The following is a 26,090-nucleotide window of genomic DNA, read 5'->3' on the forward strand; positions in this document are numbered from 1 at the left end:
ACTTGAGGCTTGGGAAGTTATGTTCAATGATGATGTTATATATATGATTCTTTTTACCTGACCATTGTGATGTAGTTACATGTTTTTTATGATGAGTTTGATTTGTTGTTTGATAATGCTTTCTAGTTGCTTGCATAGAATTGAGGTGATTATTACAATGAGAGGACACCTTTGAGAAAAAAAATTCTCCCGCTCCAACTTTATCATTGCAGAGATTTAAAAGGTTGCAAGTTAAATGGCTTGGATAAGAAACAATTGCTTGATACAACATGGAACAAAGAACATAAACATATAGGATGGACATGTATTCTTTGAAATGAAAGCATCCAAGAATGTAAGCAAAAATAGAACTATTGATGTGTAACATGTCTCATTATGCACTCTTTATATTGCCAAAGGAAATTTTTTCAACTGTGAATAATGATATATTATATAATCAAAGTAATAAAGGAATTTCATATTCATGATAGTTGGTTTTCAAAGTACAATACAATACAGTACATAAGTTGAAGAAGAAAAGTATCCTAAACTGAACACCACTATATGAAAATCATGCATTTTATCCCACAAGAACTTCAACAGTAGAACAACTACTTTTGAAGTTTACTGTGGAACAACTACTTTTGAAGTTTACTCATGCAGTTATTTTTCTCTTTTTTAGAATTTAATGACTGAAGAGTACCTCAATTTCTTTAAATTGTTATGGAAATCATAGTTTCACTTGTCCAATGTATCCTTTATCTGCTCCTTAAGAAATGCTCTCTATGAACTCCTTTACATCAAACATAGAAGTTGGATCCTTCTTTGTAATGATGCTCTATTTTACACAACACATTTTAAATATTATATGCCAAAATATATATCATGGTTGCACTTGTACAATGTATAAAATGAAGAAAACCAAGTTTGAGATCAAATTGTAATTTTTTTCGAAATGACAGTTTATTCACAAAAGAGTAGATATGAAAATGCACCTTTTTAGTTATAATGGCTGAGATAAGATTTGTAGGGGTAATATCAAAATTAGGGTTCCAAATAGATCCTAGATGGAGCTACTTGTTGACCTTGGCCACCAAGAGCATGAGTTAGTTCTTTTGGTGACCTCTCTTCAATTATTATATACTCACTAGAGGAAATTGTGAGATTCACTAAGGTCAAAGGAGCAACTATATAAAATGGAATATGATGGTGGAAAGCTGAGAGTGCCAGATTATATGTCCCTATTTTATTTGCTGTGACACCTATGAAAATATAATACCAACTTAGCAAGCCTTAACATAGAAGAACAAATGTTGATGGCAAAATTCTGTCAGCCAATCATCTAATGAGATTTAATTTGATGAACATCAATTTCAAATATCATGGAAAAGAAATTGTAGGATATTAATAGTAATTCTACATACCATTTGCTGCAATCCTATCTGCTCCTACAACTATAGCATCTACACGACCTAACTTTTGCAATTTCGCTACTACAGAATCTGCTATAAGGACTGCAGGTATGTGATCATGGACCAATTCATATGCGGTGAGACTTGATCCCTGAAGGAAATGCAACAAATCTTCAAGTCAATATAGATCTTGATATTGAAATCATACGCGATAAATTTGTTTAGATATGGAATTTCAATAAAATGCAGAGTTGGATCAAAATGTTCAACACTTTTCATGTTTCATCAACTTTGAGGGATACAATAGGGAATTTTCTTGGGAAAGATGCTAATAAAAAACTTATGGTGCTTTCGAAAACCAAAAATAGTAGCACAAGAAAGACTAGCTAAAATAAAATATTGTGAAAATTTCCACCTAATATCTTCAATAATTAGTAAGCCTGTGAAATTGTCAACCATCAATACACTCGCTATGTTTAGAAAGAAACCTTGATCAAATAATAACTAGAACGGTCTCTTGACATCAAACGAACAATTAGTTGGCAGGTGGAAATCACTACATATGCTAAAGTAGATGACCTTTTAAATTGAAATAATCTATGATACCTTTTCAAGTCAAAATTATTTATGATCATTTTTCAAGTTACATTAATTATTAGAATCTAGATACAAACAACACTAAACAAATTTCTTGAAGATTTTTGACATGAAGTGAATTTTTATAGACTAAAATATAGAGTTTGGTTATAGAAATTAACAAAGAACCATCCACAATACCTGGTTGAATGGTTTCATCTCTATACAAAAAGAAATCTCTAACAGTCCCTCAGAATGAAGTGCATGAATCACACCAAGAGTAGTACCATATCTAGCAGTTGCAAGACTAGCCAAACACATCACTAAGTTATGTTAGAATCATTCAACGTTCACAAAGAAATGGATACATCAAACATATTACTGAAGTTCTATTTCACCTTCCAGTGTTACAATGAGTCAAAACATTAAGGTTCTAAGTTTTGTTGGTTTGGCATAGAATAAATTTAGCCCCATGTAAACTGATTGCTTTGTTAGAATTGACATCATCTATCAACATTCCTTCAATAGCTTCAATATAGGCCTATACTCAAGAAATTTAAAAATTCCATTAGAAATTTAGAAGTATATATAGACAAAATGATTTGACTTGAGTATACATAGATGATTAGACCTCAACCATACTTCATATCATTACTAACTCAAAGTGCCTTCTTCATATTCTCCACCAAGTCCTTTGCTGATCTATCACAACCATTAGTTTCTACATTAAAAATAAGCCAGTTATTGGTTCCCTCTTTGATCAACAACGATGGATTTTATACCAATGAATTATATAGATTCATGTGAGGAAATCACCCCTACCAGCCATCAATGCACAAAATTAGGAAAACAAGACTAATAGATGTAGTATAGGGTACTAAATATAAAACAAAGTGAAACATAAGATAAATCTAAATCATTTGATAAAACAAGAAGAATTTCAAAAAATCATTTGATAACTATTCACAACTGAAAAATACAGATGATGTCCTAGCATTAAAAAGGATCTTCTCTCCATGGAAGTTTGATGTGCTAAGTGCGGATATCTGTAAGGTTATGTGTGTGTCTATAAAGAGAGATAATATCAACAACACACTCTTCTCTTGTGTTCTCAAGAATACCTTTGTGAAAATTTAAAAAAGCTCATATAAAATATCATACACATTTAGGTGGGGAAAAAATATATAGTATACCCCAGTGCTAAGAGATTTTGTATAGATTAAAAGTGTGTCTATGATATTGGAACCATCTCATGGAGAATTTGGAATTTGCAAGGATATGGATGTATTTTGGGAAAATGAATACTCAGACACTTCAAGATTCCACAATCCATAATGTTACAGAGAAATCACAATAACCGATGATAAGAGAATTAAAATACAAAACCACATTTTTTGGTCCATTAGTAGGACCTGACTTTGAGATAACCATGGTATATTGTCTCTATATTCAGATTTCATTCACACTCATTTGAGGTTTTTATTAGTAGTTTTCCTAGGATAGATTGTTTGGTCCTTTGAAGAATTGATTAAGAGGTAATAAAAGGGTATTTAAACCACTACAGATTACTCCCTGGTTGTAGTTTTATTAGCAAAATATTTTCTTTCAAATGCACAATGATAAAAGTGCAACAACAAAGCAAAGTCATGGTGATTGAAAGAGAACCCAAAGATAATATCTTTGACTAGCTTGAGATCCAATGACAGTGCCATAGCCTAAACCTACTATCCAGTTCAGGCATCAGCTACTCTAACTAAATAAGTTGTGAAAGTTTTTAGAAAAAAAGTTGGGAAAGGTAATGTAGAGTTGAGTAGTTAACCTAGAATTAGGAACGAAAAACTCAATTAACCATTAAAATGACTTGACTATCTATGAGCATATAGTAATTGTAATTCTAATTCATTTGACATCTCTAATCTTTTAAATGAAAAAAATGCCCATCATAAAGAACATGTTATCTGACTAATGTCTGGCTTTTTTTGACTTCGTTCAACAACATTCCCTAGTCCAACCAAGGTTTCCATGAGATCTAGGATGTTATTTGGAACATTTTTAGCATGTCTAAATTGATGGTAAGGAGGGTTCATACTCGATTGCATAGTTTCTTCACAAATAGGGCTACTAGAAGAGCCCCAATTAAGCATCCTTCCAGATTTGTAGGGCTTATAAATCCTTCTCCTTAAAGATTCAACTCACCTATTCTAAAGAATATTTTCTACATTAGACCCATTCTCAAGGGTTTTGAGGTCTCAACTCTTCAAATGACCATGCAATAGAGTTGTTAAAAATGAGGGTTTTTAAGGGTTTGGCCAGCCTCCTTATTGTCCCCACTTTTTCACCACATTCCATAGCTTGTTAAAACTCATCCTTCACAAAATAGCATCTATTTGTACTTCCCTTGAATCCCTCAAAAGGGAAAGTCACGCTTCTTTTTCTCTTGAGAACACTTTTACTGTTGACTGCTCCTAGCCAGGCACTGCCTAGCTCGCCTAGGGCTTTGTCAAATAAATATTTGCACTTCTTTTCTGGTCCTCTACTTGTGTATTCTTACAAGTTAGGGTTTTTAGTCTTGGAATCTAGAGAACCATGGTTTTCCCATGGTGGAAGCAAGAACTACAACCCATTTTCCATTAGACACTCCAAAATTGGCAGTGCACAGTAAAGTTTGAAAGAACTAAATAAAACACTCACACAAACTAAAAAAATTGAATCTAATGCATATAAAATGGAGAATAAAAAACGTAAAAAATATTCCATCCAACAAGATCACAACCACACTGCTATTTGCTTCCAAATAAGGAAAAAACCAATAACTATTATTATAGAATCATGCACATTCTGTTGCAACCATACTGTGTCTGTACAATAATGAATGTCAAACCTTGGTTAGGGTTTCTCAAGACTTAAATATAATTAATTAAGGTTTTTGTGTTGTATTAGGGCATTTTTAATCACCTAACTTAGTGAAAAACTTTACAAAGGAAAAGTTGCTTATATATATACAAAAATCTTGAACATAAAACTCAAACCAAAAATTTTTTGAGCAAATGTCAAACCAAAATTTAAACCAGAATCTGAACCAAAAACTAGCATCTAATAGTAAAAAGTAGATCAATATGGAGGGGACTTTACCATCTATGATAAAAAAAAAGGCAAGATGTTTCAAACAAAGATATATCTGTAGTTTTGGAGAATTTCAGTAAACGACTTCTAGTTTGCCTATGCTATTGGCAGGAGTCTATTGCATGGACCACACAACTTGGGTTTGGATCTAAGTCACTGTGTAATGCCCCACCAAGAGATCCAAAGAATTAACCTAAATTTTCACTAAGTTTGGTAGCATTTTTTTTTAAAATCATGAAAGTAAAACCATTCATAACATAATAGTGAAAGTAATAGCAATGTCCAACTAAAAGTAAACATAAACATACACACATAACAGGTTTCATTCTTTAAAGATCCCTTAACGTTGAATTACATCTAAATCAACTAGTATTAATGATTCTATCTGATACTACATCCACATAAAATAATAATGAAAAAACCAACGTTCTTAAATTACATTTCTGATTGCTCAATCATCCACTGTACATGCCACAGGGTATGAAAAGCTTAAAAGAATATACATGTGTGTAAATAAACTACATCATCATAATAACTCTAATCCATGATGCAATAACGTAAATGAAACCACAAACCATACATGATACATCATCATAACCATAAATTATCAAACATAATTAACTAAGTGCACGGTTCCTCCCAACTGTAAATAGCATCATTAGACCATCATGGATCCTAACCATCCCTCCGTGGGTAACATTCCAAATCACCGAAGAGATCATCGGTATTAACATAGTAGGAATGTCACTCCTAAATCATACTACATCATATGCAGAAAGTAATCTAACATGCAAAGTAAAGCATAAGATAACATCATCTAACATATGCAAATCATCAATGTGAGGATACATGTCCACCATCATAATCCATGAAGACAGATGCCAGCAAAGAATGCATCAGCCACAGTGTCTCAAACAGATCTCAAGTGATAAGAGTGATAAAGCACTACCACCTGACCACATGAAACCTAAATGGTCCACTCCCACCGTGCTGAGGAGATAATTTCAAGTCCCAAACAAGCTATCAAAATAACATAGCATAGATACTCTCTAAGTCCAATAATCCTAAAAGTATACTAACTCAAAGGTTCCAATCACAAACTGACATCTAATCCCAAAGGCACACAATGATATGTAGGAAACCTACTCTGTAAGCAGGCTAGTGTCATCGCATAAATCATGTAGAAGTTACCCTGGTAGTTAGCTTAGGACTCCAGGGTCCCTACTGATCCTTGTGAAGCCACTAGTATTCTCTCATACTGACGAGGCATACTATGAAATGCAAGGTCGCAACCAAGCGTTCTCTCTACTCCCATCCTATTTTGTACTAGCACTCAAGGCATCGGTGAGAACATACAATTATCTTATTAGGTTCATTTAATCTCCATTTAGTGTAAATATTTTCACTTATTAAAACAACTTAAAATGAGTTACCTTGGCGGCCACTTAGGGCCTCGGCCCCCATTGCAAGCCACTTCTTGACACTACAAGTAGATAACCTACCCTAAGCTCATGGAATCATAAATCACAAAATCACCACAGTCCTATACAAGAGACTAGAAAAATACCAAAAGAATAATCCATAAAAAGAGCATCAAATCTCCATGAGAAAATGAAAAGCATCCATAGATAATCATGACCACAACAGTTCTCTATTGGTAATTGAAGGTATCACTGATAATCAAAAGTATCCATTGGTTCTCAATAACCAAAATATATCTCAAAATCATATTGATCGAAGACTCCAAAATGGTTGAGTCAAAACATGTCACAACATGACATCATCAAGAAATAAATCAACATTTCAGTCCCATCATGGCAACTAGAAAGTAATCCAAGGATAACTGATCGATGACTCAAAAATGGTTAAGTTAAATGTCTCAGATACATATAACCCAGCTTCACTCAAGAAGACTGAGGAGCAATAACAATCAGTAAATACAAACATCTCATAGAGCATACCATCACATTACCATGGTTGGGTTTATAAAGATCGAATTCAAGACATCCTCATGACATCACAATTGTAACCCTCGAGCCTCCGATAGACATCCTATAACTGGTCAACACTAGTCAACCCAAAAACTCAAAACAAGAAGCATAGAGAAAACACAATGCAAGCACATGTTTTGGTTTACTAAAATCACATAGTTGAATTAAGTGTGGAGGTTTCAGTTTCTATTTTCAAGTATACTTTAAATATATAAGATTTACAAGTCAACCCATTTGTTCCCTCGAAAACATTATCCTTCCATTATTTAAAATTACATTCTAAGAATAACTAAAGGATAAATATTTACTCATTAAATCATTTGACACTTAATAAAATCATTCGCTTTATTTTGCTAAGATCAATGTTACTAATTGAATAACTCTTCCTTATCATTAATTCAACTTTTCAACATAATCAAAGGATCATTATTCATTTAAATTATAAGGAAGCCAATTACTAGTCATTGAATAAGAAGATTATAACTTTATTAAAAGGATCAATTAAATCAATCAATTAACATAGGTACACAATCCATGACTCTTCATCATTCTAACGGTACTTAATTAAAACTCAATCAAATATTACTAAAATTAAGTCTCTTAATTTTAATCGTTATAATATTTAAATCATCACTAATAACCATTAAAATATCTAAAGTCATTATTCAAGTCATTAGAATAAAACTTATCAACTTCGATGTAAATACTTTACAACTTTGTTAAAAGTATCATATCAACTAAAACTCTATTACATAACTTAATTATTAATTAAATCTAATCAACTCTAATTAATTAATTTAATTAATAATTACATATCCATATCAACGACCCAATTAATAACTAGCCATAATTTGTAAGTTAAAGGCCAACCATAATCCAATTCTCCAATATTAATAGTTCAATAATGACTTGTTATTATTTAATAACAAGTTATATTGGAAATCTTATTAATAAATCTATAATGACCACATTCATCATTTTTTTCAATGAATACTAATATTTCCTTAACAAAGCCGTATTATCGATAATCGTTTCAATTAAGACTCTATCGCATAACTTAATTAATATCATAACTATATTAACAACTCAATAAATATCAGTTGACTAATTAAATTAAAAATCAACTATACTCCAAATCCATTAATATTTAAAATTAATAATTTAATAATAACTTGTTAATCATAACAAGTTATATTAAAAATCTTATTAATAAATCGACTACACTAGATTCATCACTATATATAGACTACTAATATCTCTCTTTCAATTTAATAATAATTAACAATTATTATTAAATTAATTATCCATACTTAACATTATACAAATGCATTAATATTAATATACTAAATAACGTATAATATTTATAAATAACAAATGAATATATATTTATTAAATAATACTTAATAACATATGTATAAATATTATTAAATAGAAACAAATAATAAAACTCATAATCATTAAAAATAAATAATGTTAGATCAAACTTAATAAAATTAACTCTATAATACTCAAACTTGACTTTGCAAGCTTAGCGATTAAAAGGAGTCGCAGGATTTTAAAGTCACCGACTGCGATAGAAGGAAGGCCGTGTGGCCCAGACGAAGTCATGTGGCCTGTGGATCACAGTCTTGCAGTACATAAACTGCTCTCCCCCATCCAAATGCTCAGAGTACTTTGTGTCTATCCTCGCGCAAGTACATAAAATGCCACGGGGTCATTAAAAGGTGAGAGGGGATGGGATGTTAAAACTGCCCAACTATGATTTACATTTTTAATTTTTATTTATCTAATATTCTATAACAACGTTATTACTAGCTCCCAAATACATTTCAATTTAAATTTGTTTCATTCAGTAAATTTCGTTCGCATCCCAGGCTTTATATATATATATATATATATATATATACATACATATATATATAACCAAGCATTACTCCGAGGGCATATACAATGTATCTCTTCTTGTTTTTTTTTGAAAAGTGTAATTTGCAATATAATCTGATATGAGATGCACTATCATCTTATTTGAATTTTCTAAGGATTTTGTTTTCAAAATCTAATTTCTCAATTCCAAACTAATTCAAACCCAAATCCGATTTAAGACTAATTTCTTTCCTAATCGAAACTAGGGTTTATCCTACTTGAGCTCTCTATTGATTTCTTCACACAAGGAGAGAATCAACATGCAAATCTGAATTAAACGTTCATCACAAGAATTATCCAAGCAGTCATCTAGCAGACACGGTGAAGACAGGAAGAGAAAGTGTGCAAAAATGGAATATGCGAAAATCACGAGTGCACCTGGATATCGATGCTAATTCCCTTCTTCTCAGAATCTGCAGATCAAGCTCCTTCATTCTTCTACGTTCTCGGTCCTCCAACCATGCTCCAAACGCTCCCCTTAAGCTTCTAAGAGTGCCTCATTATAAAGAACTCTCAAGAAGCACCTAGAATGTCTCTAGAAGCAACCAAAAGGTGTTGACAACTAAGCTCGAGCTTTTTCCAATCTTCTAGATGAGTCATAAGGTTGTAGACACCATGTGCTTAATTTGTGCGCTAACCCTTGTGTTGTTGACAACACGTGCATAATGAGAGTGCAAACTCCTATGTTGTCTATAGGACAACTCTCGGGAATTCGCAAACTCCTGAATATTAAAGTAATGCACATTAAATAATTTAATATTCACTTTACTCTTTTAAATTTAATTTATTAATTTTTAAATCTTATGCACTCACTTTAATAAATCTACTTGTTTTATCTTAATATATTTATATTTTAATCACATGTACACATCATGCAATTTATAATCTTTTAATAATTTTAATATCTTTTCCAATTTTAAATTCATTTTCAAAACTTTAATTGCTAAAATATTTATTAACTTAAATAAATATTATCACTTTCCAACTTTAAAATTATAACTTTTATCTTCAAATTTAATTATTTTATTTAATTAATTTCTCAATTAATTAAATAAAATAAATATTAAAATACCATATTAATTTTCCATTAAATCAAACCATTAATTGAATCTATTAATTAGGCTTAATTAATAGAAAATACACCAAAGACTCATAAAATAAAATAAGAAAAACCCATCATAGCAATACCATACAAAATCAAACCAAAAGGGTTAATATCACGAATTATGTCATCTGACGCATTCAGAGGGTACTCAACTCAGATAATTGTCCTAATTTCCAATTAGGACAAATGGCTTAAAGGGTTGGGATTTGGACTTGAAAATTTATCTCCCCTCTCTTACCATTGAGATAATGCGATAGGGTACGCTCATCCTAGCAATTCAAAGAAGTCGATACCCGGTACCTGCAACCTACATAAAAATTATGCATGTACATACAATATATATATATATATATATATATATATATGCTAAGCTAAATAGGCAATGGTAAGAAGTGGTGCATCATGTAGATCCCGCCTAGCAAGTGACTACGACTCCCTTCCTTAACCACATCAGAAACACCATACAGAAAGAAAACAAGCACACACACCATAAACATGCAAGTATGGGGTAAGTATCCATGAATTTTTTTTTATGATAATAAACCATCTAACTAATCCATAACTGAAAATAATGTAATAATCATTATGCATACATGAAATGTAGAATTTAAGTAATCTCATCAGATATCAACTGAATCCATAGCACAATATCTGATAGTCTCAAAACAATGCTGCTAACCATCAACATAAAACTAGCCCTAAAAGAGTTCGACAATGATAACAAAAATGTGACCTAGGGGCAGACACTACATCCACCCCCCTAGAATTAGGCTTACTCCTCGAAGCTTGCAAGAATGAAAAACTAAGATACTCACTATGCGGGTCCCATTGAACCCTTTGCCCCTATATGGGAATATGATTCTACTGGTGACACTCAACACATTTAGAGAAATATGATTCTAGTTTAATGATAAATCAAAAACCATATCGATCAAAAATTCATCCTTTTAACAGGTGCTGAAATAGATTCCCTAATCATTCTAAACAAGAGCAACATAATGCTCGCAAAGATAATCAAAGGCATACTACCTTACAACATAGATAAAAGATACATGTTTTGAAACTAGAATGAGTTTCAGTTTTTAGTTTTTCCCTCATTTAGGTTTAAGTAGAATTTTTAGTTTTGAAAGCTACGTGTTGAAGTATGAAAAATATGCAAGTAACAATTTTAAGTTCTGTTTTAGTTCAGCTAGTTTGAAGTTTTCAGTTTGAAAGAGATACACATGATAGTTCAAAGTTTTTGTTTTTTCAACTAGTTAACAATTAGTGGCATTCAAATATACCCAAAGCTCCCAATGTTGAAACTCAGGCTCTGATACCAAATGTAATGCCCAACCAAGAGATCCAAAGAATTAACCTAATGTTTCACTAAGTTTGGTAGCATTTTTTTTTTTAAATCATGAAATTAAAACCATTCATAACATAATAGCGAAAGCAATAGCAATGTCCAACTGAAAGTAAACATAAAAACATACACACATAACGGGTTTCATTCTTTAAAGATCCCTTAACGTTGAATTACATCTAAATCAACTAGTATTAATGATTCTATCTAATACTACATCCACATAAAATAATGATAAAAAAACCAACGTTCTTAAATTACATTTCTGATTGCTCAATCATCCACTGTACATGCCACATGGAATGAAAAGCTTAAAAGAATATACATCTGTGTAAATAAACTACATCATCATAATAACTCTAATCCATGATGCAATAACATAAATGAAACCACAAACCATACATGATACATCATCATAACCATAAATCATCAAACATAATTAACTAAGTGCACAGTTCCTCCCAACTGTAAATAGCATCATTAGACCATCATGGATCCTAGCCATCCCTCTGTGTGTAACATTCCAAATCACCGAAGAGATCATCAGTATTAACATAGTAGGAATGTCACTCCTAAATCATACTACATCATATGCAGAAAGTAATCTAACATGCAAAGTAAAGCATAAGATAACATCATCTAACATATGCAAATCATCAATGTGAGGATACATGTCCACCATCATAATCTATGAAGATAAATGCCAACAAAGAATGCATCAGCCATGGTGTCTCAGACGGATCTCAAATGATAAGAGTGATAAAGCACTACCACCCGACCACATGAAACCTAAATGGTCCACTCCCACTGTGCTAAGGATATAATCTCAAGTCCCAAACAAGCTATCAAAATCACATAACATAGATACTCTCTAAGTCCAAGAATCCTAAAAGCATACTAACTCAAAGGTTCCAATCCCAAACCGACATCTAATCCCAGAGGCACACAATGACATGTAAGAAACCTACTTTGTAAGTGGGCAAGTGTCATCGCATAAATCATGTAGAAGTTACCTTAGCAATTAGCTTAGGACTCCAGGGTCCCTACTGATCCTTATGCAACCACTAGTATCCTCTCATACTGATGAGGCATACTATGGAATGCAAGGTCACAACCAAGCGTTCTCTCTACTCCCATCCTAGTCTGTACTAGCACTCAAGGCATGGGCAAGAACATACAATTATCTTATTAGGTTCATTTAATCCCCATTTAGTGTAAATATTTTCACTTATTAAAACAACTTAAAATGAGTTACCCTAGCAGCCACTTAGGGCCCTGGCCTCCATTGCAAGCCACTTCCCGACACTACAAGTAGATAACCTACCCTAAGCTCATGGAATCATAAATTACAAAATCACCACAGTCCTATACAAGCGACTGGAAAAATACCAAAAGAATAATCCATAAAAAGAGCATCAAATCTCCATGAGCAAATGAAAAGAATCCATAGATAATCATGACCACAACAGTTCTCTATTGGCAATTGAAGGTATCACTGATAATCAAAAGTATCCATTGGTTCTTAATAACCAAAATATATCTCAAAATCATACTGATTGAAGACTCCAAAGTGATTGAGTCAAAATATGTCACAACATGACATCATCAAGAAATAAATCAACATTTCAGTCCCATCATGGCGACTGAAAAGTAATCCAAGGATAATTGATTGATGACTCAAAAATGGTTAAGTCAAATGTCTCAGATACATATAACTCAGCTTCACTCAAGAAGACTGATGAGCAATAACAATAAATAAATACAAACATCTCATAGAGCATACCATCACATTACCACGGTTGGGTTTATAAAGATCAAATTCAAGACATCCTCATGACATCACAATCATAACCCCTGAGCTTTTGGTAGATGTCCTATAACTGGTCAACACTAGTCAACCCAAAAACCCAAAACAAGAAGCATGGAGAAAACACAATGCAAGCACATGTTTTGGTTTACTAAAACCACATAGTTGAATTGAGTGTGGAGGTTTTAGTTTCTATTTGCAAGTATACTTTAATTATATAAGATTTATCATTTGGCCTACAAGTCAACCCGTTTGTTCCTTCAAAAACATTATCCTTCCATTATTTAAAATTACATTCTAAGAATAACTGAAGGATAAATATTTACTCATTAAATCATTTGACACTTAATAAGATCTTTCGCTTTATTTTGCTAAGATCAATGTTACTAATTGAATAACTCTTCCTTATCATTAATTCAACTTTTCAACATAATCAAAGGATCATTATTTGTTTAAATTATAAGGAAGCCAGTTACTAGTCTTTGAAGAAGAAGATTATAACTTTATTAAAAGGATCAATTAAATCAATCAATTAACATAGGTACACAATCCATGACTCTTCATCATTCTAACGGTACTTAATTAAAACTCAATCAAATATTCCTAAAATTAAGTCTCTTAATTTTAATTGTTATAATAATTAAATCATCACTAATAACCATTAAAATATCTAAAGTCATTATTCAAGTCATTAGAATAAAACTTATCAACTTCGATGTAAATACTTTACAACTTCATTAAATGAATCATATCAACTAAAACTCTATTACATAACTTAATTATTAATTAAATCTAATCAACTCTAATTAATTAATTTAATTAATAATTATATATCCATATCAACGACCCAATTAATAACTAGCCATAATTTTTAAGTTAAAGGCCAACCATAATCCAATTCTCCAATATTAATAGTTCAATAATGACTTGTTATTATTTAATAACAAGTTATATTGGAAATCTTATTAATAAATCTATAATGACCACATTCGTCATTCTTTTCAATGAATACTAATATTTCCTTAACAAAGCCGTATTATCGATAATCGTTTCAATTAAGACTCTATCGCATAACTTAATTAATATCATTACTATATTAACAATTCAATAAATATCAGTTGACTAATTAAATTAAAAATCAACTACACTCCAAATCCATTAATATTTAAAATTAATAATTTAATAATAACTTGTTAATCATAACAAGTTATACTAAAAATCTTATTAATAAAACGACTACAGTAGATTCATCACTATATATAGACTACTAATATCTCTCTTTCAATTTAATAATAATTAACAATTTTTATTAAATTAATTATCCATACTTAACATTGTACAAATGCATTAATATTAATATACTAAATAACGTATAATATTTATAAATAACAAATGAATATATATTTATTAAATAATACTTAATAACATATGTATAAATATTGTTAAATATAAACAAATAATAAAACTCATAATCATTAGAACTAAATAATGTTAGATCAAACTTAATAAAATTAACTCTATAATACTCAAACTTGACTTTGCAAGCTTAGAGATTAAAAGGAGTCGCAGGCTTTTAAAGTCACCGACTGTGATAGAAGGAAGGTCGTGCGGCCCGAACGAAGACGTGTGGCTTGTGGATCACAGTCCTGCAGTACATAAACTACTCTCCCCCGTCCAAATGCTCGCAGTACTCTGTGTCTATCCTTGCGCAAGTACATGAAATGCCGTGGGGTCATTAAAAGGTGAGAGGGGACGGGGTATTAAAATCACCCAACTATGATTTACATTTTTAATTTTTATTTATCTAATATTCTATAACAACGTTATTACTAGCTCCCAAATACATTTCAATTTAAATTTGTTTCATTCAGTAAAATTCGTTCGCATCCTAGGCTTTATATATATATATATATATCAAACGAAGCATTACTCCGAGGGCAAATACAATGTACCTCTTCTTTTCTTTTTTTTAAAAGTGTAATTTGCAATATAATTTGATATGAGTGTTGGAATATTCAAATATGAAAAGAGTACTTATGAGGGGGGGGGGGGTGAATCATAAGTATCATACTTTAGCCAATAAAACTTTTAACTGAAAGTAAATTACATGCATGTAAATACATCAAGTAAACATGAAACTAAACACATGCATCAACAACACATAACACTGGAATTTGGTAACCCAGAAACCCTCCAGGAATAAGAAGGTAAAACTGGGGTGGGGATGATACCCACAAAAATTACTGCAGCAATATTGTTCAACCACTTCTGATGGTCTGCCCTGTTAAAGGCCTGCCCTGTTAAAGGCTTTACACTGTATTAATAGTGACCTGGTTAGAGGCTTTTCAAACACTTTACATGAAGTGTCACCTTGTTAAAGGATTTAATCACCTAATTAAAGGATCTACGAAATAGCTGTTAAGCTAACCTATTACCATAGGATTTTCATTCTAATACAATTGCTAGAAAGTATTAGGTACAATGAACCTGATAGATTACAATCCTTGATTGCTGAATGTAGGCACCTTTTTCGCTTTCTCTGATCTTGATCCTTTGTGATAAGATAACCCTCGCTTCTGAAAATAGATTTTTCTTGTGCACCCTTGTATGTCCACTCATACATTTACAATGAAATTTTGTCTTCCTTATAAATACATTTGAGGATTTAGGGTTAGGTATGGATCTACGATCCATATTCAATCTTCATTTTCTGCTTATTATTTGCATTTCTTCTATTGGTTTCATGCCTTCATCATTTTTCTTATTGGCTGCATGTAGATTGCATAGGAAAGATAAAAGATTCGATCTCATCATTAAATCCTTCAAGATTTACCTTATGTCGGCTGTAAAAACTGTTTGCATCATAGTTTGTGCAATTACAAACTCTTATGCTGATATTCTGAGTTACTTGACTCCTAAAGTATTGCTGATACTCGGCACATGTTGTTTCTTTTATAGCCCGGCACCTAAACAAAACTGTATCACTCGGCACCTTATGTTGCTCGGCACTTGTTAACACTCGACACCTTATGTTGCTCGACACTTGTTAACACTCGGCACCTTATGTTGCTCGGCATGCATGGTGTACTCGGCTCCAATGTGGAATGTGATTAAGTGTGTTGGCACTCAAATGTCAAAAACCATTATGAGGTTAACAATGAGATCCACTACCATCTAACTAATCCATAACTAAAAATAATGTAATAATCATTATGCATACATGAAATGTAGAATTTAAGTAATCTCATCAGATATCAATTGAATCCATAGCACAATATCTGATAGTCTCAAAACAATGCTGCTAACCATCAACATAAAACTAGCCCTAAAAGAGTTCGACGATGATAACAAAAATGCAACCTAGGGGCAGGCATTACATCCACCCCCCCAGAATTAGGCTTACTTCTGGAAGCCTGCAAGAATGAAAAACTAAGATACTCACTATGCGGGTCCCATTGAACCCTTTCCCCCTGTATGGGAATATGATTCCATTGGTGACACTACAACACACTTAGAGCAATATGATTCTGGTTTAATGATAAATCGAAAACCATATCGATCCAACATTCATCCTTTTAACAGGTGCTGAAATAGATTCCCTAATCACTCTAAACAAGAGCAACATAATGCTCGCAAATATAATCAAAGACATACTACCTTACAACATAGATAAAAGATACATGTTTTGCAACTAGAATGAGTTTCAATTTTCAGTTTTCCCCTCATTTAGGTTTAAGTAGAATTTTCAATTTTGAAAGCTACGTGTTGAAGTATGAAAAATATGCAAGTAACAGTTTAAAGTTCTTTTTTAGTTCACCTAGTTTCAAGTTTTCAGTTTGAAAGAAATACACATCATAGTTAAAAGTTTTCATTTTGTTCAACTAGTTAACAACTAGTGGCATTCAAATATACCCAGAGCTCCCAATGTTGAAACTTAGGCTCTGATACCAAATGTAATGCCCCGCCAAGAGATCCAAAGAATTAACCTAAAGTTTCACTAAGTTTGGGAGAATTTTTTTTTAAAATCATGAAATTAAAACCATTCATAACATAATAGCGAAAGCAATAGCAATGTCCAACTGAAAGTAAACATAAACATACACACATAACAGGTTTCATTCTTTAAAGATCCCTTAACGTTGAATTACATCTAAATCAACTAGTATTAATGATTCTATCTAATACTACATCCACATAAAATAATAATGAAAAAATCAACGTTCTTAAATTACATTTTTGATTGCTCAATCATCCACTATACATGCCACAGGGTATGAAAAGCTTAAAAGAATATACATGTGTGTAAATAAACTACATCATCATAATAACTCTAATCCATGATGCAATAACATAAATGAAACCACAAACCATATATGATATATCATCATAACCATAAATCATCAAACATAATTAACTAAGTGCACGATTCCTCCCAACTGCAAATAGCATCATTAGACCATCATGGATCCTAGCCATCCCTCCTTGCGTAACATTCCAAATCACCGAAGAGATCATCGGTATTAACATAGTAGGAATGTCACTCCTAAATCATACTACATCATATGCAGAAAGTAATCTAACATGCAAAGTAAAGCATACGATAACATCATCTAACATATGCAAATCATCAATGTGAGGATACATGTCCACCATCATAATCCATGAAGATAGATGCCAACAAAGAATGCATCAACCACGGTGTCTCAGATGGATCTCAAATGATAAGAGTGATAAAGCACTACCACCGGACCACGTGAAACCTAAATGGTCCACTCCCACCATACTGAGGAGATAATCTCAAGTCCCAAACATGCTATCAAAATCACATAGCATAGATACTCTCTAAGTCCAAGAATCCTCAAAGTATACTAACTCAAAGGTTCCATTCACAAACTGACATCTAATTTTAGAGGCACACAATGACATGTAGGAAACCTACTCTATAAGTGGGCAAGTGTTATCACATAAATCATGTAAAAGTTACCCTGGTAGTTAGCTTAGGACTCTAGGGTCCCTACTGATCCTTATGCGGCCACTAGTATCCTCTCATACTGACGAGGCATATTATGAAATGCAAGGTCGCAACCAAGCATTCTCTCTACTCCTATCCTAGTCTGTACTAGCACTCAAGGCATGGGCGAGAACATACAATTATCTTATTAGGTTCATTTAATCCCCATTTAGTGTAAATATTTTCACTTATTAAAACAACTTACAATGAGTTACCTTGTCAGCCACTTAGGGCCCCAGACCCTATTGCAAGCCACTTCCTGACACTACAAGTAGATAACCTACCCTAAGCTCATAGAATCATAAATCACAAAATCACCACAGTCCTATACAAGCGACTAGAAAAATACCAAAAGAATAATCCATAAAAAGAGCATCAAATCTCCATGAAAAAATGAAAAGCATCCATAGATAATCATGACCACAACAGTTCTCTATTGGCAACTGAAGGTATCACTAATAATCAAAAGTATCCATTGGTTCTTAATAACCAAAATATATCTCAAAATCATACTGATCGAAGACTCCAAAATGGTTGAGTCAAAACATGTCACAACATGACATCATCAAGAAATAAATCAACATTTCAGTCCCATCATGGCGACTGGAAAGTAATCCAAGGATAACTGATCGATGACTCAAAAATGGTTAAGTCAAATGTCTCAAATACATATAACTCAGCTTCACTCAAGAAGACTGATGAGCAATAACAATCAGTAAATACAAACATCTCATAGAGCATACCATCACATTACCATGGTTGGGTTTATAAAGATCGAATTCAAGACATCCTCATGACATCACAATCATAACCCTCGAGCCTCTGGTAGACGTCTTACAACTGGTCAACACTAGTCAACCCAAAAATCCAAAACAAGAAGCATAGAGAAAACACAATGCAAGCACATGTTTTGGTTTACTAAAATCACATAGTTGAATTGAGTGTGGAGGTTTTAGTTTCTATTTGCAAGTATACTTTAAATATATAAGATTTACAAGTCAACTCGTTTGTTCCCTCAAAAACATTATCCTTCCATTATTTAAAATTACATTCTAAGAATAACTGAAGGATAAATATTTACTCATTAAATCATTTGACACCTAATAAAATCATTCGCTTTATTTTGCTAAGATCAATGTTACTAATTGAATAACTCTTCCTTATCATTAATTCAACTTTTCAACATAATCAAAGGATCATTATTCATTTAAATTATAAGGGAACCAATTACTAGTCTTTGAATAAGAAGATTATAACTTTATTAAAAGGATCAATTAAATCAATCAATTAACATAGGTACACAATCCATGACTCTTCATCATTCTAACGACACTTAATTAAAACTAAATCAAATATTACTAAAATTAAGTCTCTTAATTTTAATCGTTATAATAATTAAATCATCACTAATAACCATTAAAATATCTAAAGTCATTATTCAAGTCATTAGAATAAAACTTATCAACTTCGATGTAAATACTTTACAACTTCATTAAAAGTATCATATCAACTAAAAATCTATTACATAACTTGATTATTAAATAAATCTAATCAACTCTAATTAATTAATTTAATTAATAATTACATATCCATATCAACGATCCAATTAATAACTAGCCATAATTTGTAAGTTAAAGGCCAACCATAATCCAATTCTCCAATATTAATAGTTCAATAATGACTTGTTATTATTTAATAACAAGTTATATTGGAAATCTTATTAATAAATCTATAATGACCACATTCGTCATTCTTTTCAATGAATACTAATATTTCCTTAACAAAGTCGTATTATCGATAATTGTTTCAATTAAGACTTTATCGCATAACTTAATTAATATCATTACTATATTAACAACTCAATAAATATCAGTTGACTAATTAAATTGAAAATCAACTATACTCCAAATCCATTAGTATTTAAAATTAATAATTTAATAATAACTTGTTAATCATAACAAGTTATATTAAAAATTTTATTAATAAATCGAATAGACTAGATTCATCACTATATATAAACCACTAATATCTCTCTTTCAATTTAATAATAATTAACAATTTTTATTAAATTAATTATCCATACTTAACATTGTACAAATGCATTAATATTAATATACTAAATAACGTATAATATTTATAAATAACAAATGAATATATATTTATTAAATAATACTTAATAACATATGTATAAATATTATTAACTATAAATAAATAATAAAACTCATAATCATTAAAACTAAATAATGTTAGATCAAACTTAATAAAATTAACTCTATAATACTCAAACTTGACTTTGCAAGCTTAGCGATTAAAAGGAGTCGCAGGCTTTTAAAGTCACCAACTACGATAGAAGGAAGGCCGTGCGGCCTAGATGAAGTCATGTGGCCTATGGATCACAGTCCTGTAGTACATAAACTGCTCTCCCTCGTCCAAATGCTCGCAGTACTCTGCATCTGTCCTCGTGCGGGTACATGAAATGCCGCTTGGTCATTAAAAGGTGAGAGGGGATGGGGTGTTAAAACCACCCAACTATGATTTACATTTTTAATTTTTATTTATCTAATATTCTATAACAACGTTATTACTAGCTCCCAAATACATTTCAATTTAAATTTGTTTCATTCAGTAAAATTTGTTTGCATCCCAGGCTTTATATATATATATATATATATATATCAAACCAAGCATTACTCCGAGGGCATGTACAATGTACCTCTTCTTTTCTTTTTTTTTAAAAGTGTAATTTGCAATATAATTTGATATGAGATCCACTATCATCTTATTTGAATTTTCTAAGGATTTTGTTTTCAAAATCTAATTTCTCAATTCCAAACTAATTCAAACCCAAATCTGATTTAAGACTAATTTCTTTCCTAATCGTAACTAGGGTTTATCCTACTTGAGCTCTTTATTGATTTGTTCGCACATGGAGAGAATCAACATGCAAATCTGAATTAAACATTCATCACAAGAATTATCCAAGCAGTCATCTAACAGACACGATGAAGACAGGAAGAGAAAGCATGCAAAAAGGGAATATGCAAAAATCACAAGTGCACCTGGATACTGATGCTAATTCCCTTCTCCTCAGAATCCGCAGAGCAAGCTCCTTCCTTCTCCTACATTCCCAGTCCTCCAACCATGCTCCAAATGCTCATTCTAAGCTTCTAAGAGTGCCTCATTATAAAGAACTCTCAAGAAGCACCTATAATGTCTCTAGAAGCAACTAGAAGGTGTTGACAACTAAGCATGAGCTTTTTTCAACCTTCTAGATTAGTCATATGGTTGTAGACACCATGTGTTTAATTTGTGCGCTAACTCCTGTGTTGTTGACAACACGTGCATAATTAGAGTGCAAACTCCTGTGTTGTCTATAGGACAACTCCTGAGAATTTGCAAACTCCTAAATATTAAAATAATGCACATTAATTAATTTAATATTCACTTTACTCTTTTCAATTTAATTTATTAATTTTTAAATCTTATGCACTCACTTTAATAAATCCACTTGATTTATCTTAATATATTTATATTTTAATCACATGTACACATCATGCAATTTATAATCTTTTAATAATTTTAATATCTTTTCCACTTTTAAATTTATTTTCAAAACTTTAATTGCTAAAATATTTATTAACTTAAATAAATATTATCACTTTCCAACTTTAAAATTATAACTTTTATCTTCAAATTTAATTATTTTAATTAATTAATTTCCCAATTAATTAAATAAAATAAATATTAAAATACCATATTAATTTTTCATTAAATTAAACCATTAATTAAATCTTTTAATTAGGCTTAATTAATAGAAAATACACCAAAGACTCATAAAATAAAATAAGAAAAACCCATCATAGCAAAACCATACAAAATCAAACCAAAAGGGTTAATATCATGAATTACATCATTTGACACATTCAGAGGGTACTCAACTCAGATACTTGTCCTAATTTTCAATTAGGACAAATGGCTTAAAGGGTTGGGATTTGGACTTGAGAATTTATCTCCGCTCTCTTACCATTGAGATGATGTGATAGGGTACGCTCATCCTGGCAATTCAGGGAAGTCGATACCCGATACCTGTAACCTGCATAAAAACCATGCATGTACATACAATATATATATATATATGCTAAGCTAAACATGCAATGGTAGGAAGTGGTACATCATGTAGATCTCGACTAGCAGGTGACTACAACTCCCTTCCTTAACCACATCAGAAATGCCATACAGAAAGAAAATAAGCACGCACACCATACACATTCAAGTATGGGGTAAGTATCTATGAGAAAACACTTATGATAATAAACCATCTAACTAATCCATAACTGAAAATAATGTAATAATCATTATGCATACATGAAATATAGAATTTAAGTAATCTCATCACATATCAACTGAATCCATACCACAATATTTGATAGTCTCAAAACAATGCTGCTAACCATCAACATAAAACTAGCCCTAAAAGAGTTCAACAATGGTAACAAAAATGCAACCTAGGGGCAGGCACTACACACTATAGCATCTTTCATTAACCTATTTGGATATGAATGGAAATAATTATTGTTGGGAAGAATAAAAAACTTAATTTTGGTCACTGCCACCCTTATTGGTGTTGCTCTCTATGCCATCTTACACAAGAAAAAAAGCTCCATATTGTGCAAATATTATCACATTGTTCTATGTTTGGCTGATAGACATTATCAAATGCAAGCTTTCCTACCATTAGTACCAACCAATAAAACCAAGAAAATATTTAAGGAAAACTTGGAAGTAATTGAGGAAGAGGAAATTGATAATTCTACCACCAGTTAACATGAAATTGATTGTGGCGTTTAACCATGGCTCTTGTGGCATTCATTAGATAGTGGTTACCCCCATCTAAGTCTAGTTCATCACTTAAATTTCTTTTAGGCATAGACTAACAATGTAGACAACTTCAAAAATGATGAAGTAAAAAGTCTATTTGATTGTGCTAAATTATTACCTTCAAGAAGCACCTCAGACACACATTTTTGCCTCCTGGAAACCTTGAAATTTCTATAGATACTGATAAAACTCCAAAAATGACCACTAAGAAGAGCTGATTTAAATTATTGGTTCCATGCACGTCATTGTCTAGACTCAAATTGAAGCTACACAGTTTCTATATGCATTATTTTTGGCCTATTTCTTCCTAGGCTTGCCTTGATTAAGTATCCCCTTCCCACCATCTAGCTTGGACAAGCACATATGAAATATCATCAGATGTTTCAAATCAATTTAAAATCTCAATAATTATCATTTATCTTAATTGTTGATTGATTATATATAAAAAAGCTTATTCAACATCTTAAGATGTGCATCCATATGCAAGTTTGGTGTTTATTAATTCCATCAAAAAGGTGCATACTAGGATTTAGTTTGGAGCTTACTGATGCTTACTTTCTGTTTGGAGCTTTTGGCAGATTTTGTTGATCATCCCACTCAAGGTGATACAACTCCAAATATTTATCAACATTGTAGGAGCTGGGAAACTTATTAAATCTTCCTTCATTATAATAAATCTCAATACCATTTTTTTTCATGATGTTTCTATGAAGTCCATTCATTGCATTTTGGCAAAGTTACTACATGAAATTAGTTATATGAATGGTATGCAACACCTCCTTTTGTATTTGTTTAATTTTAAGTATCAAAATAAAAAATGATTGAAATCTTCTATATTTTTTGCTTATAGATGATATATTAACCGAGGAACATAATGTGTTGGTGGATTCTACTGATGAAATGATTTATGGTTTGATCCATGTCCATTATATTTTAACAAGCAAGGGGATGAATGCTATGGTATGATGAGATCATAAATTAGTTGAACCTAAATAGGATTTAGGTGCTTGTGCTAGTTGCATATGATCCTCTTTTTGCTCTCGATATTACATGTGCAACTGGAGAAGTACAAGACTACTAATTTTGGAAGGTGCCCAAGAGTTTACTGTTCAAGTCAGCCATGTCTCCAAGTGGGCCATTCAAATATTCCATAGACAAACACAATGAAAATTTACTATCCAAAATGTGAAGATGTATACTATCCAAGGTCCAAATATCAATGCAATATCCTTAATAAAGCATGTTTGCATAAATTTTAGTCTTTAAAAAGTCATACATTTATAGCATGAGTAAATAGCCATTTCTATATGTTAGAGTTTTCATTTAATTTCATATATAATATTTTCATTTTTTTGGCTAAATCTATAATGTGGAGATATTTTAACAATTTTCCCTTTGAGAGAAAATTAGTACTTTGAGATACAAATATGCATCACTAATGGTGTTATATGCCCATATAATTTCCTCAACTAAGACAAATACTGATGGGGCATATTTTGGAACAACATTTCCACATCTTTTTTTGATGACATATGAACATGTAAAGCCATCAAAGCCAATGCAGAGTTATGTTCTAAAGATATTTGGGTTTAAAATTCACAAAAGTGCTAGATGAGCCATTGTAGAATAATATCCAAAAAGCATCCAGGTTTAAAATCTACAAGAGGGAAGATGAGCAATACATAAAGGTGTAAAATGTAGCTGGTTGTCACCAATGATTCTTAATGAGGGGCCTATTCCATAGATTATTTTCATTTGAATTCTTATGGTATAAGTTTATTGTGTGTCACCTCCATTATTCCCATGTATAAAATGGTGAAATCATAGAGTATTTGAATTTTGAGTTTTGGCTATTTGAATTTTACCTTTATCTTGTTGAAACAAACTTTAAGCTTTTTTCTTGACAACTTTTAATTTATTAGCTTGAAAATTATGAAAGCCGACACATTGTTATTTTCTATGTGACACAAATGAATCACACTCCATCATGCAACAATAAAATCTTTTTGCTGAATACAAATATCTTGCAAATAAACAAGATTTTAAGCAGCATGGTTGTTTAAAAAATATTTCAAGTTTGGAGTACATAATCATGGAAGATTACACAATAATTTTTTAAACTTTATTGTCTCTAATATTTTTTTGAAAACTCCTTTGAACTATTGATAACAGAGACCCAATGCATCTGGAGTTGCATGGGCACACAATAGTTCCCGTTTAGTGTTCTGAATGTAGATCAATCATGCTCTCTTTGTGTAGTGCTAAAATCTCTCTTTTGCTCCATGATCATGTCTTACATGTAAATTATACTTTAGAAAGCATACCTTGTTTCAATAAAAAAATTGTAGGTTTGAGAGACATGTGAATGGAACACTATACAACAAGGGCTACGTACAACTCTAGTCCCTATGTATGTTGAGTAGGTCTAAGTTGACTATGGTGAGGTAAGTCTAAGATGTATTTGTGAATGAATTTGGAAGTGGTTTTTCTTTAAAAAAAAATCAAATGGTAAATTCCAAACCATGATGAGATTGTCAAAGTTAATGTAGTGGTTAATGGGCTTGTAAACAAGTAGGAGTGCGAGAGAGTAGTGGAGGAGAATAAAGAGAATTTATGATAGATCAAGATTGCAAGTGGATGTTAATGAGGTGGGGTTAAAGTTGGATCCTAATGCTCCTATTAACCCAAATCAGTAAGATTGGTGATTTGGAAGGACGATATAGTTGTTTCTTAAAGTTTACAAATGTAGATTGTAGAGACCTAGTTGCTCATGTCCCAAATCTATAAATATGTTGATTCAACCAACTATAAAAATGTTGATTCACCCAACTACATGTTGTAGTGAAGAAGATGAAGCATCTAATTCTGATGATAATCATGATGATGAATCTATGTATAATTGTGCTGCGAACTCTGATTTTGATCCTAGAGAGATGTAAT

The 26,090-nt window shown here is 31.6% G+C and overlaps 2 pseudogenes; one reads left to right on the forward strand and one right to left on the reverse strand.

Annotated features, from left to right (window-relative positions):
• Nucleotides 1-748: 748 nt before the first annotated feature.
• Nucleotides 749-14,997, reverse strand: LOC149566606 (methylthioribose-1-phosphate isomerase-like; annotated as a pseudogene).
• Nucleotides 14,998-20,660: 5,663 nt separating this feature from the next.
• Nucleotides 20,661-24,765, forward strand: LOC149566607 (casein kinase II subunit beta-1-like; annotated as a pseudogene).
• The last annotated feature ends 1,325 nt before the right edge of the window (nt 24,766-26,090 follow it).

The sequence above is a fragment of the Cupressus sempervirens genome, chromosome 3 (assembly GCF_028749045.1).
Source record: "Cupressus sempervirens isolate cs-2001-9-10 chromosome 3, ASM2874904v1, whole genome shotgun sequence".
NCBI classification, from domain to species: Eukaryota; Viridiplantae; Streptophyta; class Pinopsida; order Cupressales; family Cupressaceae; genus Cupressus; species Cupressus sempervirens.